At 49.4% G+C, this 17,380-nt stretch overlaps 1 protein-coding gene across 1 annotated transcript in view; it reads left to right on the forward strand.

Moving 5' to 3' along the window:
* The first annotated feature begins 10,224 nt into the window (after positions 1-10,224).
* The window catches only part of LOC111161680 (regulatory factor X2), a 91,634-nt gene continuing 84,478 nt past the window's right edge, over positions 10,225-17,380 (forward strand). The window contains exon 1 of the mRNA XM_022525486.1: positions 10,225-10,348. The gene's annotated coding sequence lies outside the window, so the exon portion shown is untranslated. The remainder of the gene's footprint in view (positions 10,349-17,380) is intronic.

A 17,380-nucleotide genomic window follows, 5' to 3' on the forward strand; every position in this document is an offset into this window, starting at 1 on the left:
AGTAGGCAGAGAGGCAGGCAGAGAGAGAGGAGGAAGCAGGCTCCCCGCTGAGGAGAGAGCCTGATGCAGGACTCAATCCCAGGACCCTGAGATCATGACCCGAGCGGAAGGCAGAGGCCTAACCCACTGAGCCACCCAGGCGCCCCCATGGACAAGTTTTTGTTACCTAGTTGGATTGCTGGGTCACAGGATAACTCTGTTTCACTTTCTGAGGAACTGGGGGTTTTCGGTTTACCCAAAGAAGTCCCAGGGAAGCCTGGATGCGTTGGCCACACCCTGTGAATGATCTTCCCGGAGCTTTAGTTAAGAGGACGAAACGAGCAGGATGTTGCCTTCCATATACCCCCTTCCCTCCATCACCGCCAACGTTTCTGCTTCTACGGCTTTGTGCACCACACTCTGGCCCTACCATTTTCCCTCTAAACTGTTGCCTGTGTGATATCCTTGAGAGCAGTGTGTGGTTCGAGTAGCTTCCTTAAGCAGGCAAAACGCTCTTTTGGGAACGGACTGTAAGCAGACGCACTAAGGGAAATGTCAGCCTCTCCACGGCCCACGGAGGAGCAGAGGTTCCTTCTTCTCCTCCCCGGCTCTCCCCCATGCCCAAGGTCAACAGGGACCTGGCGCTTCTTTGATGAGGGTTTACTTGGACCTGGACCTGCATTGGGATCCTGGGAAACAAAGAGTGATGGACAGAAGGTAAGTCCTGAGCTGAATTTTCCTGCAGGAAATTCGCCCCCATCCCCTGCCCTAACGTGATCTATAGCCACTCCTTGAGCTGGAGATGGCGGGATGGAGATGGAACGTTACGGACGATCCTGGAGCAATCTTGTCTGTCTCTTGTGGATTCTAGTCAGAGGCTTACAACCCTTCTGATAAGCACAGAATCACACTCTTTCCCTCCTCGTTCCCCTCGTGCAAAAGCTTTCTCAAAGCTTCTGCCCATCTAACCTTGAGGGATTTGAGCAACAAAAGAATTGAAGGCAGAGTCTCCGAGAGATGTTTGCACGTGCACTTTCCTAGCAGCATTATTCACAAGGGCGAAGAAGTGGGGCAACCCAAGGGTCCATCGATGGATGAATGGATAAAGGCAGGGCTGTCCATCCACGCGCTGGAACATGATCCAGCCTCAGGAAGGAAGGGACCCTGACACCTGCCACGACACGGAGCCCGAGGACACGGGGCTCAGCGAGAGCAGCCAGCCACAGAAGGACACATCCCACAGGACCCCGCTCCCAGGAGATCCCTAGAGGAATCCCGTCCACACAGACAGGAGAGGAGAGGGTGGGAGCTGGAGCTGGGTGGGGCAGGGGGTGGGGAGTCCATGCTTTGTGGGGACAGAGTCTCCATGTGGGGAGATGGAAAGTTCTGGAGACAGAGGGTGGGGGTGAGTGTGCTTCATGCTGCTGAACTTTATACAAAAATGGTGAAACCAGCAAATTTTACGTATATTTTATCTCAAATCTTAAAAATGTTTTAAAAAGATAGATTTGGGCAAGTTTGCACCTGCGTGGTTGGTGATCTAACATAATCATTCAACAGTGATTTACTGAGGAACACCTGTGCTCCAAGCTTGGTTCCGGCCAGGCCAAGGTTTCTTCGCCTTGGCTCTTGACTTTAGGGCTGGATTATTCTCTGGAGCGGAACCATCCTGTGCATGATAGCGTGTTGAGCAACATCTCTGGTCTCTTCCCACTCCGTGCCAGGAGCCCCTCTTAGTTGTGACAACCACAAATGTCCCCAGACATTGCCGGGTGTCCCCTGTGGGGCAGAATTGCTCTTGGTTAAGAACTTCTGCTGTGGGTGATGACGATCCTGGAGAGAAGGCAGCAAATGTCCCTGCCCTCATGGAACCTGCTAAGCCTGGACGGGGTTGGGGAGAGGCAGTCCTCGGAAAAGCAAATGGAAACAGGGTGCGGAACTGGAATTTCCACCAGTGACAAGACACGAAGATTATGAACTCCGGATTGCAGGTTTTCAGATGAAATCGCAGCAAAAGAAGGTCCCAGCCCTTGTCTGCGCACCTATGCTGAGAGTGCCGAAGGGTGACGGCAGGAGGGAACGTGTTCAAAGGATGTCTGGGCAGGGAGCTTCCGGGGTGCTGAGTGCTGGGTACAGGGAGAGCCTGGTGAGGGCATCCCAACGGCACACCTGGGCTCTGGGACCCTATAGGGTGGGGTCTGTGTGCTGTAGCCACTGCATGGAGGTGTGCCAGAAACGGAAGGGCCAGAGATGTCTGGGCAGCCGAGGGAGGCAGTTTGTGGCTAAATCAGGATGGGTCTGTTGGGGAAGAGGCCCTCGTGAACACAAAAAAGCTGGTGTGGAGACATCTTTGATGTTCTCCTTAAGCCTGTGCTGGCTTCCCTCCACAGAGGAGCCCACGGTGGTTCCCGAATTCCTAGGGACCAGGAAGAGAGTGAGATGGGCCAGGTAAAAGCAGTTGCCGGTGACAGTCCACCAAGGTAGTGGTTGGGGGTAGGGGGTTGTGTATCCAGGGCCAGCCCCACGAGAGCCCCTGCATTTCATTTCATGCTCTGCTGTCCCTGTCTTGAAGCCCCTAATAATTGTCAAACAAGGAGCCTTTCTCTCCACAGGCTGACACAGGCAGGTGCAGCTCAGTATTCCGTCTCCAGGGACTTTAGTTTTCTCCTTCTTTCGGGGGTGGGGGGTGAGGACGCAAGAAGGGGAATGTGTGGTAGCATTAGACACCAGCGAAGTGCAGACCTTTGCGTGGGAGAGCCATGACATTGCGGGTTGGCGCTCAACTTTCACTTGATCTTAGCCAAAAGGCCGAGAAGTGATTGCCGCTCAACTTCCAAGGATGTTTCCCTTCACTGAAGGGTCAAGGGCAATTAATTGGATTTTCTCGAAATGTGATGGGGCGGGGTCTCCACTTTGTCCCGTCTCTATGGATGACAATGGTTATTTGACAAGCCTAAAGCTCCTGCTTCCTCACATCAGACTGAAGTAACTTACTACCCGCAGACAGTTCTGCTATAAGGTGATATAGGCGTTCCTAAAAATCATTGCCCTGGGCAGAGCTGCACAATAAAAACCACAGATCTGTGGTAAAGTTGGATAAGGACAGCAATACCCAAAAATGTCACCATTGAGTTACAAGCTTAAAAAAAAAAAAGAACTAATTAATATGGTAGCCGAATTTTAAAATAACTTTATTGAGCTACAATTCATATACCATAAAATTCATCTTTTTAGGGCATAATTTGGTGGTTTGAGACTATGCACAGGGTTGTGCAGTGATCACCACAATCAATTTTAGAACGTTTTTGTCAATCAAAAAAAAGCATGTCCCCATTAGCATTTCCTCCCCATCCTCCTCCCCCAGCCCCTGACAACCTCTAATCCTGGTTTCTGTCTCTGTAGATTTGCTTATTCTGGAAATTTCATATAAATAGAAGCACACACTGTGTGGCCTTTAGTGTCTGACTTTTCTCACTGAGCATCACGTGTTCAAGGTTCATCCACGTGGTAGCGTGAGCCCGTGCTTCACTCCTTTTTATAGCAGATCAACGTTCCATTGGACGGATTTGCCATGTTTCATTTATTCGCCCGTTCATTGGGGGTTATTTGGATAATTTCTGCTTTTGCCTGTTTTGGATAATGGCACTACAAAAATCTGTCTACAAGTTTTTGTGTGGACATATGTTTTCATTTCTGTTGGGTATATATACTTAGGAGCGAAATTGCTGGCTCGTTCGGCAATTCTATGTTTAACTTTTTGAGGAATCAACATTCTGTTTTCCAGAGTGGCTGTACCATTTTACATTTCTGCTAGTGTTCCGTGAGTGTTGTGATTTCTCCACATACTTGCCAATACTTGTTATTATCTGTCTTTTTTATTATCGCCAAACCAAGGTCATGAAGATTTACTCCTATATTTTTTTTCCCAAGAGTTTTATAGTTTTACACTTAAGTCTATGATCTATTTTTTTTTTGAGCAATAGTACAAAGTTTATTGAGTAAAAGAATACAAAGTTCCTGAAGAGGGAGGGGACCCAAGAGGGCTGCCGAAGTCTATGATCTATTTTTTTTTTTAAGATTTTATTTATTTGACAGACAGAGAGATCACAAGTAGGCAGAGAGGCAGGCAGAGAGAGAGGAGGGGAAGCAGGCTCCCTGTTGAGAGCCTGATGCAGGGCTCGATCCCAGGACCCTGGGATCATGACCTGAGCTGAAGGCAGAGACTTTAACCCACTGAGCCACCCAGGTGCCCCGTCTCTGATCTATTTTAAGTTAATTTTGTATATGGTGTGAGGTAGGGGTCAAACTTTATCTTTTTGCATGTGGCTATCCAGTTGTCCCAGCACCGTTTGTTCAAGAGACTGTTTTTTCCTCATTGAGTGGTCTTGACACCCTTGGCAAAAATTGAGTGACTGTAAATGTGTGGGTTTATTTCTGGGTTCTTAATGCTATTCCATTTATCTGTCTAGCCTTATGCCAGTACCACAATATAGTTTTGCAGTATGTTTTAAAATCAGAAGTATGGGTCTTCCAATTTTGTTCTTCTTTTTCAGTATTATTTGGGCTATTCTGATTCATTGAGTTTCTGGTGAAGTTTACAGTCAACTTCTGTGAAATTATCAATTTCCATGGGAAAAAAAAAAACCCAGCTGGATTTTGATAGAGATAATCTGCAGATCAGTTTGAGGAGTATTACCATCTTAATAATGTTTTAAATCTGATCCATGAATATGGGATATCTTTTGATTTACTTGAGTCTTCTCTAATTTTTTTCTATGACGTTTTAAAGTTTTCATTCTACATATCTTGGCTTCTCTTATTAAATTCATTTTTCTGTCTTTTATTCTTTTTGGTGTTATTATAAATGGGATTCTTTTTTAAATTTCATTTTCAGATAGTTCGTGGTTAATATATAGAAAACCAGCTGAGTTTTATATATTGATCTTGTACTCTGCAACCTTGCTGAACTGATTTATTAGTTCTAGTAGCTTTTTAATGGGCTTCTTAGGATTTTCGACATAGAAGATCATGTCATCTGCAAACATAGTTTTCCTGCTTCCTTTCCAATCTGGGTGCTTTTTATTTATTTTGTATGCCTAATTGCCCTGGCTAGAACATCTAGTACAATGTTAAATAGAAGTGGCGAGAGCAGACATGTCTGCCTTGTCTATCTATACATCACATCTTCTTCATCCATTCATCTGTCTGTGGACAGCTGGGCTCTTTCCACAGTTTGGCTATTGTGGACATTGGGGTGCAGATGCCCCTTTGGATCACCACATTTGTATTTTGGGAGTAAACACCCAGTAGTGCAATTTCTGGGTCATGGAGTAGCTCTATTTTCAACTTCTTAGAAACTTCCATACTGGGGAAGCCGTATTCCCCCCTATGGAGATGGGGGAAAGCAGTCAGTTTTTCACCATTAAGTATCATTGTTTTTGGTGCATTTATAGATGTCCTTAATCAGGCTGGGGAAGTCCTCTATACCCAGTTTGTTGAGTGTTGTTGTTGTTGTTGTTTAAATCATGAAAGAGTGTTGGATTTTGTCAATTTTTTTAAAGATTTTATTTATTTATTTGACAGACAGAGATCACAAGTAGGCAGAGAGGCAGGCAGAGGGAGAGAGAGGGGGAAGCAGGCCCCGTACTGAGCAGAGAGCCTGATGCAGGGCTCAATCCCAGGACTCTGGGATCATGACCTGAGCCGAAGGCAGAGGCTTTAACTCACTGAGCCACCCAAATGCCCCTCAAATGTTTCTGTTTTTTCTGTTAAAATTATCATACAGTTTTTGTCCTCTATTCTATTAAAATGATTGAAATTTTTATGTCAAAACAACTAACTTTGCATTCCTAGGTAAATTTCACATGGTGGGTCAATCTTTTTATATATTGCTAGATTTGGTTTGCTACCATTTTGTTGGGAATTTTTGCATGTATGTTCATAAGGGGTAATGGTCTGTAGTTTTCTTTTTTTTGTGATGTCTTTGTCTGGCTTTGGCATCAGGATAGGATAATATTGGTCTCACAGAATGTTAGAATGGCCTTACAGAGTATTCCCTACTCTTCTGTCTCTAAGAACAGTCTGAAGGATTGGTGTTAATTCTTCTTTAAACATTTGGTAGAATTCACCAGTGATGCCATGTGGTCTTAGAATTTTCTTTGTGGGGGGAGCGCCTGGGTGTCTCAGTGGGTTAAAGCCTCTGCCTTCGGCTCAGGTCATGGTCCCAGGGTCCTGGGATCGAGCCCCGCATCGGGCTCTCTGCTCCTCAGGGAGCCTGCTTCCCCCTCTCTCCTTGCCTGCTTCTCTGCCTACTTGTGATCTCGCTGTCAAATAAATAAATAAATAAATAAAATATTTAAAAAAAAAAAAAAGAATTTTCTTTGTGGGAAGTTTTTGGATTACTAATGCAGTTTTTCTCCTTTCATAGGTTCACCCAGATTTTCTATTTCCTCTTCAGTCATTTTCTAGGAATTTGCCCATTTCATCGAGGATATCTGATTTATTGGCATACAATTATTCATAACACTGCCTTACCATCTTTTCTATTTATGTAAAGTTGGTTGTGATGTCCCCTCTTTGATTCTCAATTTGAGTAATTTGAGCCTTTTCTCTTTTTATCCTCATCAGTCTAGTTAACGATTTGTCAGCTTTGCTGACCTTTCAAGAAACTAACTTGTGATCTTCTTAAGTTCTCTTTGTTGATTTTCTTATCCCTATTTCATTTATTCCCACTCTGATCTTTATTATTTCCTTCCTTCTGCTAGCTCTGGGTTTGGTTTACTTTTACTTTCCAGATCTTAAGGTGGAAGAATTAAATTATTGAACTGCAGTCTACCTTTCCTTTTTAACACAGGTGATTACAGCTATAAATATTCCTCTACTTTAGCTGAATCCCACAAATTCTGGTATGTTGTGTTTCATTTTTATTCATCTCCAAATACTTTTTGATTTCTCTAATTTCTAATTTTCTTAGTTCCTTTAAAAAATATTTTATTTATGTATTTATTTATTTGAGGTGGGGGTAGGAGTGGAGGGAGAGGGATAAGCAGATTCTGCGCTGAGTGCAGAGCCCAACTCAGGGCTTGATCCCACGACCCTGAGATCATGACCTGAGCCGAAATCAAGAGTCAGATGCTTAGCTGACTGAGCCATGCAGGTGTCCCTCTAATTTTCTAATTTAAAATTTTCTTTTTAAAAAAATATTTAATTTATTTATTTGTCAGAGAGAGAGAGAGAGAGAGAGAGAGAGAGAGCACACAAGCAGGGAGAGCAGCAGGCAGAGGGAGAAGCAGGCTTCTTGCTGAGGAAAGATCCTGATGCAGGACTTGATCCCAGGATCCTGGGATCATGACCTAAGCCGAAGGCATATGCTTAACCGACTGAGCCAACCAGGTATACCTGATATTTCGAATATTCGAATATTTCTAATTCCAAAGTATTTTCTATTTTCTCACCATCTCTTCTTTGAGATAGCAGAGTTGTACATGTGTTCAGTGGTTAAGAAATACATAAATAGTATTGTAAATATGGATCAAGTTGGGACAAAGTTGCATTTTTGAAACAAAAGTTACAGCAGAATGGGCTGTACAACATGGTCACAAGGCACCTGCCATCACGCCCCAAAATGTTATCAGTCAGCTCCCCACATCCAGTGCATAGAATGTTCTCCAAAATGTACCTCCAGGCCACCTACTCATCCCCACCCCCAGGTCCTTAATCCAAGCCACCATACTTGTCAGTCTGGGAAAACTGTAACAGTCTCCTGAGTTCTCACTCTGTCTTTCTTGCCTCCTACAGTCTGTTCCCCATGCAGTGAGCTTTTTTAAAATGAGAAATCACCAATCTGATTATGTCTCCCTCCTGTTTAAAACCCTCCAATGGCTTCCCAATCTGATGAGAACCCTTTCCCATGGCCTATCAGATTTGAAATGAATTGATCCCCTCCATCTCCTGACTCACTACCCCTCACTGACTTATGACCTCCCCATTCTTTATGCTCCAGCCATATCCAGTGACCCTGCTATTTCTTTAAAATGAGTTTCCATCCCAGGGATTTTGAATTCTTGATATTTTCTTCCCTTTTCCCTCATTATTCCAACCTTGGCCCAAATGTCACCCTCTCAGAGAGACCTAGAGTGACCAGAGCTTCCTGCATGGTCCAGACACTTCCCGTATATAGTACTGAAAGCATCACGTCCTGGAAAACCTCATAATCTCAAGCCATCCAGGATTGTTGGTCACCCCTGAGTACTCCATCCGAAAACCCCCTACCCAGTCATTGCCTGAGATGCTATTATATCACTTTTCCTATAAGCATGAGAATTGTGTCCCTAGCACCTAGAATGGTGTCTGACAAATAGTAGGCACTCAATATTTTTGGCTAAATTAATAACTGAAGGAAAAAAAATAACTGAAGGAAAGGAACTGATTCCTGGAGTCCTAAGCTTAAGACTCCATCACATAAAAATCTGAAAGAAGCAACCTGTTAGAAAGCAGCTAAATCAATTCTTCAGGCAACCATCGGCATTTTCATTAAAATGAATAGACTAGGAAATATCAAGCATTCCCTAAAGTATCATGTTATGGAAATTTTTAGTTATTACGTGTTTGTTTGGACTGAGCATTTGGGTCAAATGCCTTTCTTGCTGTGGCCTTGTGGTCAAAAATGTTTGAAAACCACCCAACTACCAGCCAAATGCATGGGCTTTGGTACCAGACTGAGGGTCTGAAGCCCTTGCAAGCTGTTTGGCACTGTGCAAACTCACTCATTCCTTCCAGACCTCAGTTTCCTGATCTGTACTGTGGGGATAGTGCATGCACATTTCTTGGGATATGAGTGTGACATTAAACTGAGTTAGCATACCAAAAAAATGCTTAGATCAGTTTCTGGCACCTAAGAACAATTTAATCAGTGCTCACTAATATGATTACTCGTTGAGTGAATGAATGAATGGATGACTGAATGAATGAATAGGTCCGAGGTCTAATCTTCCTTGAAATTGCCCTGCCTGTTTCTTTCCAGAACGAGTTTTCTCTCCAGCCCCTTCTCCTGAATAACTATATATGTTTGTTTACTCTGTTTATTGTCAATGTCCCGGGATGAGAATAAAATCTCCAGGAGAGTGTGGGTTGTTTATCCTATGCAGGGCTGAACCTACCATCTGGGGCGGGGGGGAGGGAAGAGGGTTGGCAAACATTTTCTGTGAAAGGCTGGATAGTAAATATTCTAGGCTCCGCTTATGTCATTCCATCTTTGAGCAACGAATTAACTCTTCAGTGCTCAGCTCTGTCCGTGGATTGTGAAAACAGCCTCTCAAATTCTCTTAAAAGATGGGCCTGGCTGCGTTCCAATAAAACTTTATTCACAAACACAGGCAGACATAATTTGGCCCAAGGGTGTGGTCCGCCAACCCTTAAAGATACTAAAAATACTGGATTCAGTAATGCCCAGAATTTCACACATTTTTCACCTGCCACTGAAGATTCTTCTTTTGGTTGTTTAAAACCTCTTAAATCTTTTTTTTTTTAAGGTTTTATTTATTCATTTGACAGAGATCACAGGTAGGCAGAGGCAGGCGGGGGGTGGGTGGGCAGGCTCCCCGCTGAGCAGAGAGCCTGATGCGGGGCTCGATCCCAGAACCCTGAGACCCCTGACCTGAGCCGGTCAGAGGCTTTAACCCACTGAGCCACCCAGACGCCCCTGTTTAAAACCTCTTAAAACATATTTTAAAACTCCCAGCTTGTGGTCCATGAAAAACAGGCAGCGGGCAGAACTTGGCCCGCAGGTCGGAGTTTGCGGACCCCAGACTGAGACTATGCCGGGAAGTCCTGAATAATCGAAGGCCCCATTGGTGTCGCCGAAGTTTAGCCTTCCGGGAGCAGCGCCACCCACCGGGAGCCGCGCGCGCTTCCCGCTAGCCAACTCTCCGAGCCCCGCGCGCCTCCCGCCAAGCCACGCCCTCCCTCGCGGCTATTGGTCAAGCCTCGCCCTCATCCTCGCCAGGGGCACCCCCTCTGACGGACACTGCGGGCAACCAATGGGGTACCGCAGGGCCTCCTCGAGCCCGAGGGAGGCGGGCGTAGGCGGGCCGTTGAGGGGTGGGGCGTGGAGCCTGGTAACCGTTGCCGGTAACAACGCCCCGCCCCATCGCGGCGGGCGGGCTGGCGGGCGGACTGGCGGGCGGGCGCGCGGGCGCGCGAGGCAGGCCGGCGGGCGGCGGGAGCGGGAGGAGGAGCGGTCGCCGCCGCCACCGCCGCCGCCATAGAGACTGTAGCCGTGGAGACTGTTACTTACCAACGGGGACCAACACGCAGCCGCCGCTGCTACCGCCGCGGGAGCCGCTGCCCGAACTCCCGGCCCGAACTCCAGGTGACCGATGCGACCGCCCGGGGCCCGGCCCGACCGGGGAGTGCGGGGGGCGGCGGGGATCCGGATCGGGGGTCGGGACGTTCACCCCAAACGTCCGGGGTGGCGCGCCCGTGGGACCCGTCTCTTCAGCCCAGTTCCGCAGGCGCGGCGGAGTTTGGGAGAGTCTGGGAACCACCCCCCGACCTTTTACCCAAACTTGGGGGCAAGTGGGAACCGTCGCCTCACTTTTCAGAAAACTTCCTGAGTTGGGGGCCCCCGAGATCCCTCTCTCACTCTTACCCTCTCACTCTTACCAAATCCCCGACTTGGGTGTGCCCCTGGACCCCTCAAACTTTTATCTTCAAACTCCCTGAACTGGGGCTCCCGGGAACCTCTTCTTACTTTACCCTCAAATCCTTAAGTGGGGGCGCCCAGGGACCACTCTCTCACTTCCTCTCAACTTCTTGAAACATCTCAACTCCCTACCTTAAACTCCTGGAATTGGGGCTCCTGCAGCCCCTCTTATCTTTTACTCCCCAAATCTCTGAAATTGGGGTCCCCGGGGCCCCTCTTTCACTCCTAACCTCAGACTCCTGAATCGCGAGGGCCCGGAAGACTCGTTTTCACTTTTGCCCCCAATTTCCTGGATTTGGGGTGTCTTGGGGACCGTCTTCTCATTCTGACGCCTCCCTCCAGAATTGTGAGCTTGAGGGCTCCCGTGGAACCGGGTTCTCACTGTTTACCCAAAAGTCGATGAGCTTGTCTTGGGGAAAACGCCCCCCTCCCTTACTCGCCCCAGACTCACCGAGAATCAGACTCCCCTGGGACCCGTTTCTCACCTCTTTACCAAAAATCCTCGTGGTTAGGCTCTTCGGACCCTCCTCCCCTCTCTCCCTTTGAGCCCCACATTCCAGAGTTTGGGGGATCCTGTGTCCGCCAGGGCTTGCACCCCGCTCGGGAAGCCCCTTCGCGCGGCCGCCGCTCCCTATTTGGACTGATCTCCAAGCGAGGAGAGTTTCCCCAGAAGTTGTGTGTGCGTGTGCGCGTGTGCGTGTGTGCGTGTGTGTGTGTTTTAAAGTATTGACTTATTTTGTTTAAAGAGCCCAACCTGTGGCCCAAAACTGCTCGGTGACATTTTCTCCTGGGATTGTGTGAGTGCGTGTCTGTTTGTGAATTTGAACCCCACCCCTAACTCCCCCTTCCCCCCAAGCGCGCTGGGCACACAGAGACACACAGACACCCCCCCTCGGCCCCCAAATACGCTATTCCTTTCCCCTCCTGAGAGAAGCCAGGGGCTCCCTCCCCACCGGTCCCTGTGGGCTGTTTTCGTGGCTGCACTAGGAAAGTTCGGTTTCCCCGATCCTAGTGGCTATTTCAAGGGCCCCTGGGGCCGAGGTGCCCCTGCCATTCCAGCGGAGGCGGGGGTGGTTCACCGTCCTAATTTTAACCTCCTGGTTGCCCTGCAGGAATGAGGGAGAGAGTCCAGGTCGGCGTTCTCCATAGACCTCCTGCGGGCTTCTGGCTGTTTTCAGGGTGCAGCCCCCAGCACACAGGCACGCGCATAGCACAACTATTTCTTGCCCGGTGCGATTAACCGGCGGTGCAGACTTTCCTGAGTTTTTTTCCCCTCCCAGCCAGCTTTATCTCACAAATCCAAAATATCAAACCTTATGTAAGACTCTCGGTTTCAACTAAGACTCCCCCAACTAAATAATTATGCTAATAATAATGACCCAAAAAGCAACACCAAAACCTTTCTTTTTTTTCCTGCGCATGTTGTCAATACGTTTTTATCCCTTGTCTTCATGCTCTGAAACACTGTGTGCTTCTGTAAAGACCCTTACCCTCCATCCTGGGAGTATCAGGGCTGGCTACCGGTTCTTTCTCCCACTCGAGTTTAAAAATGTGAACCTGCTCCAGAATAATGTTAGAGACAGCTTATCACCTACCCTTGCCAGAGAGGTGAGAGTGTGGTGAGAGCCTCCCCTCCCTCTGCCTTCCCCTCCCACCCCCTTCTCCCTGCTCCGCCCCCCCCCAAACCAAGAATCCAGTCTCTTTAGTCACTGATCACTGCTATCTTGGCCAGCCAGTGAGCTTGGTAAATACCAGAGGGGACCGGGTAGTTTTCAAAAAAAGATTTCCGATACATGATGGACAAGCCGACTGCTTCTGTGGTCCTGTGCTATTCGGCTGGTTTAGGCTGGGAGTAAGTTCAGATACAGTTTGCTTCTGCAATAAAAGCAAAACTGAATTATTTAGCCTTTAGTACATTCCTCTTTTGTGCCAGATAAACTCCAAAGGAGCATCTGGGAGCAGGGGGACAGTTATTAATTACACTAAGCAACAGAATGAGTTCTTTGAAATTCCACTGATATTTGCACTCTGCGCTAAGGACATACATTACCTCTTTTTTCAAAGATTTTATTTATTTGAGAAGGAGTGCACGAGCAAGGCAGGGGCAGAGGGAGAGGGAGAAGCAGACTTTCTGCTGTTGGGCTCGATCCCAGGACCTTGAGATCATGACCTGAGCCATGGCTCCATCCCAAGACCCTGAGAGCATGACCTGAGCTGAAGGTGGCTGCTTAATCGACTGAGCACCCCCAGGCGCCCCAGGACATACATTATTACCTTAATATTCAGCTTTTAGCATGTTTCTCACTGAAGCATGGCCGGGTTGGGGCCAGTCACCAGAAATGCAGATGCTGGGAAATATCTCATTCCTTTGAGCTAATTTGTACTTTCAGAGTGAAGTTAAAATTAATTCTTATTCATCAATATTTAATTAATTGAACTTTGGTTAATGTTATAGCTGAGTCAAAATTTGGAATGTACCGCTGGGATTTTTATAGACATTTGCAGTTGTTTTCCTCGTAAAATTCCAGGGCCAGTAGGAACCGTATCTTATCACTTTGACTCTTTTTAATTAACTGCAAGGTGACCACTTATTTAAATAATGTGCCCCCCTCCCCTGACACCTGCTTATTTGTAAAATGTGAACTATTTGAAAGACAAGGAAAGCCTTGCCAGACTTGGGAGCCGAAGGTGTAAGCCCCGAGGCACCCCGCAAACACATCCGCATTTCTGCTCAAGGCATTTCCGCTCAAGGCTGTATGGACATTCCACCCAGTGGGCCCGTAAGGGCCAGAACCTGGATCCAGTTCGGGTCCGATTTTATCTGTGCCAAATTGACAAAAAATTTTCCAGTTTTCAGAGCCTTTTGGAGATCGGCATTGTTATAAGGGATTGTAGACTGATGTATTTAAAAAGCCTTTGGGCTCCCTCTCTGTTATTTGAAGGATGAGTCTCTACATCCCAGCCCAAGTTCTCTAGACACGTGCCTGGCACCGGGAGTGTCCTTCCTTTGCTGAATGAGTGAATGAATGGAGTATGCGCAGGGAATGACAGAGGATACTGACAACCACTGACATGCTTCTTGGAGACCTCAAGAGCAGCAAGGGAATTCTTACAGGGGGTGAGGGGGCGAGGGGAGAAGGGAAGGAAGACCCAGGCTCTTCCTTGAAGAGAATCAGGGGTGCGTGGGGTAAGAAGTAGGTGACAGAGGATGGGGAGAAGAGCCAGGGAGAGAGCCCGACAGGTCTGGGGATCATCTGGGCCTGGGAGACATGGTCTGCCTAGGAGAACGAGGAAGATCTTTCTGGTAGATGGATTTCTGACTGCCCACCTAAGCGCAAGATGGCCAAACCGAGCTCCCCATGGGCCCCTCAATCTGCTCGTCTGCCCTGCACCCCGTTAGTGAAGACCCGCAGGCTTCTCCTGGCGGATGAAGCCAGCTTGGGCGTCCGCCTCTTTTCTCGCGAACCATCAGCAAATGGTCCAACCGCACCCGATCAGTGGCGATCTGCAACCTGACCGTGCCTCACCACCTCCACTCTCAGTCCCCGCTCCAGGCCACCAGCCCCTCCTGGCCGGATGGATGAATGGATGGCCCCGGCCTGTTTGTTAGCCAGGTGGGGGTGGAGGAGGGGGTCATATTACCTTCCTTGTGTTTCCCTCAGCTCAGAACCCTCCCATGGCTCCCGTCTCACAGTCTCACCGAGCAAAGGCCAAAGTCTCTTCCCACCCCGGGCCTCTCCACCCCAGTCCTCTGTGGCCTGCCTCATCCCTGACACTGAACTTGCTCCTTGCTCAGCTTCAACCCCGCAGGCCTCTTGGGAGTTCCTCAAGCTTTCTGCCTAGAAAGCTCTTCACCCAAGTAAAGGTGGGGGGGTTGCTGCTCCCACCCTGTCTTCAGGCCTTTTCTCCAGTGTCACCTCCCCAGGCCACCCACTCAAAAGCGACACCCACTTAGTCTCCTCCCCCGCTGTCTTTTTCCTTAGCCTTTATCACTCACGAGCGGGACGTGATGACATAACGCACATTTATTTTTATTATCGCCATCTGGCCCCCATTAGAAGGGCAGCCCCTTAAGGGGAGGAAGCTGTGCGCGATTTATTAACTTCTCTTTCCTCCGGGCAGAGCACGATTCTGACGCCGAGTAGGTTCTCAGTCAGTATTGGTTAAATGAATAAATAAACGGTCTCCTGCCCACCCGTGGGGGAGGCTCACCTAGAAATGGACAGTCGCTCCTTACCTTCCATATGTCGCTGCCCCTGCATCTCGGAACAGCCTGGATAGGACCGAGAAGGGCTCGAGTGCGGTGTCTCTGCTGCTTAGCCCAGGGGGCTGGGGTGCCGGGCGCTCCAGGAAACACGCGGCGCCTGTGAACGAGGTAATCACACCAGCAGGGCTGCTGGATGAGAAGTACTGTCTGTCACCCGGTATCACCGGGCCTGGTCGCAAGTCAGTGGTCCGCAAAGACTGGCCGTTTGCTCTTTTCTCACCGTTGTTACTATTCCGGAGCAAACGAGCTGTTGCGGCCTGGGGATGGTGTTCTCGGGTTTTCTGACCCATGCGAGTGCCCACGGGGCATTAGGAAACTGTGTTTTGCCTGATGGAGCTGATGAGCCTCCCCTTTCATTCCCGGGGGCAGGGAAGGGGGTTCAGTGTCCTTCTGTGAGTGTAGAAGTTCCCTGGGACAAAGATATCGTTCCGCAAGCATTAGCGCTCAGCAGAACCACCACCAACAAAGGCCAGTGGCTGGGAGTCCCCCGGGCTTGGTTGTGGCCAAGGCCCCTTGGCACCCTGTCCCCCCACGTCACCCCCTCGGGGGGGGCCCTGGCAAGTGGCCAACTCTGCCAGCAGAACTGACACCCGAGGACGCCTAGAAACTGGTCTCCCTTCTCTGTTACCGCTGGCTCGTGGGTGCATCCTGGTCGGAGCCTGGAAACCCGCCACTCAGAGGTGAGACCCAGCCCACTGTTCGTGCCAGGACTCGAGTCAGGCCCTCAGGAGCCGCCCGGCTCCTGGCTGAGCTCCCCTTCGCGCTCCCCAAAACGCATTCCTGCCTTATGATTCGAGAACCCTGCTGTGCGCCGTGGCGGCTCCTGTTTCTTATTTTCAATTTTCTTGATTCCCTTGACTTTATGAGAAATAGAGCTGACTCCCCAAACCTGTAGGTGGTACATTAGAGCAAGGGGTTATCAGACACTGTGAGTCAGACCACACCTGCCGTAGTCCGTGTTTGTAAAAATGGGGAAAAATTCATACAGCCATTAAAAATGCATCGTACTTCATGGAAGCCCTGGTACAGTGGTTGTTCTCACTTCCGGTGTCCGGCAGCCCAGGCATGCTATGGGCAGTAAGCCTGTAAGACCGAGGCCTCTGCAGTTACTTTGAGCGTGTGCATGTGTGTGTAAGAACTAGGCCACTGGGCCCAGGGTTGCTATTCTGGAGGTGACAGTTGAGTTGAGACTGAAATGAGGAGGAGGAACAGCCATGTGGAGGTCAGAGGGAAGAGCCTTCCAGGCCTGGGGTGGGGGTCGGGTGCAAAGGCCCTGTGGCTGGAGGACACAGCGGGACCCTGTCGCGGCAGACAAAGGCAGCCATGAGGTTGATGCCTGGTGAGCAAAAGGAGGAAGGCAGAGGTCCCCAAAGGCCATGGGGGAAGAGTCTGGATGCTATTCTGAGTACAAATTAGATGGTCTAAGTCCAGGGCTGCCAGGCGGTGGCCAGCTGTTTACTGGAAGAGCTGCTTTCTGGACCTCTGACATCTGTTCGTTCATTCATTCTTCAGGGTCAGGCACCAGCCTCAGAAGCTACAAAGACCAAGAGCAACTAGGAGAGGGAGGCGGTCTCAGAAGTGGTGGTGCTGGACTTCGCCGTGGGGCAGGCCGTTGGGTGGGGACAGTGGGTGGGGACAGTGGGGCGATTGGGCTGGGTTCAGGGTACAAGGGAGATGAGCGGGGAGAGAAGAGTAGGTGTCAGAAAACTATGGCCCCCAGGTCCATTCCAGCCTGCAGCTGGTGCCCGTGGGTAAAGCTTTCTTGGGACTCAGCCCCGACTGTTCATTTACACACCACCTCCGGCTGCTTCTGCAAGGGAACTGCAGAGTATTTGTGACAGAAGCACAAGGTGACCAGCAAAACCCAAAGTATTTACTGTCTGGGCCTTTATAGAAAAAGTGTGCTGAGCCCAGGCTGGATGAGTGGGGCTTGTCTCTGGCACTGGGCCGAGACAGTGGCGACGTGGCTTTGTGACTGGGTACGGTTTTGGAGGGTGCACCCAAAGGCTTAGAGTCTGGAATCTGGAGTCATAGTCCAGGTGACGGCGACAGGGGCCTGCCTGACAGCACGGGCCGGGGGCACCGGGGGAGACCGCAGCCAGGTTCTCAGGGGCTCTGGGACTTAGGGACTCACTGGGCCAAGGGTCCGGGAGGGTGATTCCCAGGCGCCCAGCGTTGGGGATCCAGCACATTGTGTCACTGTGATGAGTCAGGGACCACGGGAGAAGCTGGTGTCCGGCAGGGAAAGTAATGAGTTCCCGCCAGGGCTTGGCCGGCTTGAGGCGTCTCAAGGGGACATCCGGGTGGGGACAGCTTTCCAGTAGGCAGCTGGGTTGCAGGGTCTGGAGCTGCCTAGGCCAGTGTGGGCTTGGGGTTAGCTCCTAGGAGCCGTCAGAATACAGGTGGTCCTCTCAGCCATCCAAGGAGCGGGT

This window comes from Enhydra lutris, unplaced genomic scaffold (assembly GCF_002288905.1).
Source record: "Enhydra lutris kenyoni isolate GAN:26980312 unplaced genomic scaffold, ASM228890v2 scaffoldscaffold86, whole genome shotgun sequence".
Lineage (NCBI taxonomy): Eukaryota > Metazoa > Chordata > Mammalia > Carnivora > Mustelidae > Enhydra > Enhydra lutris.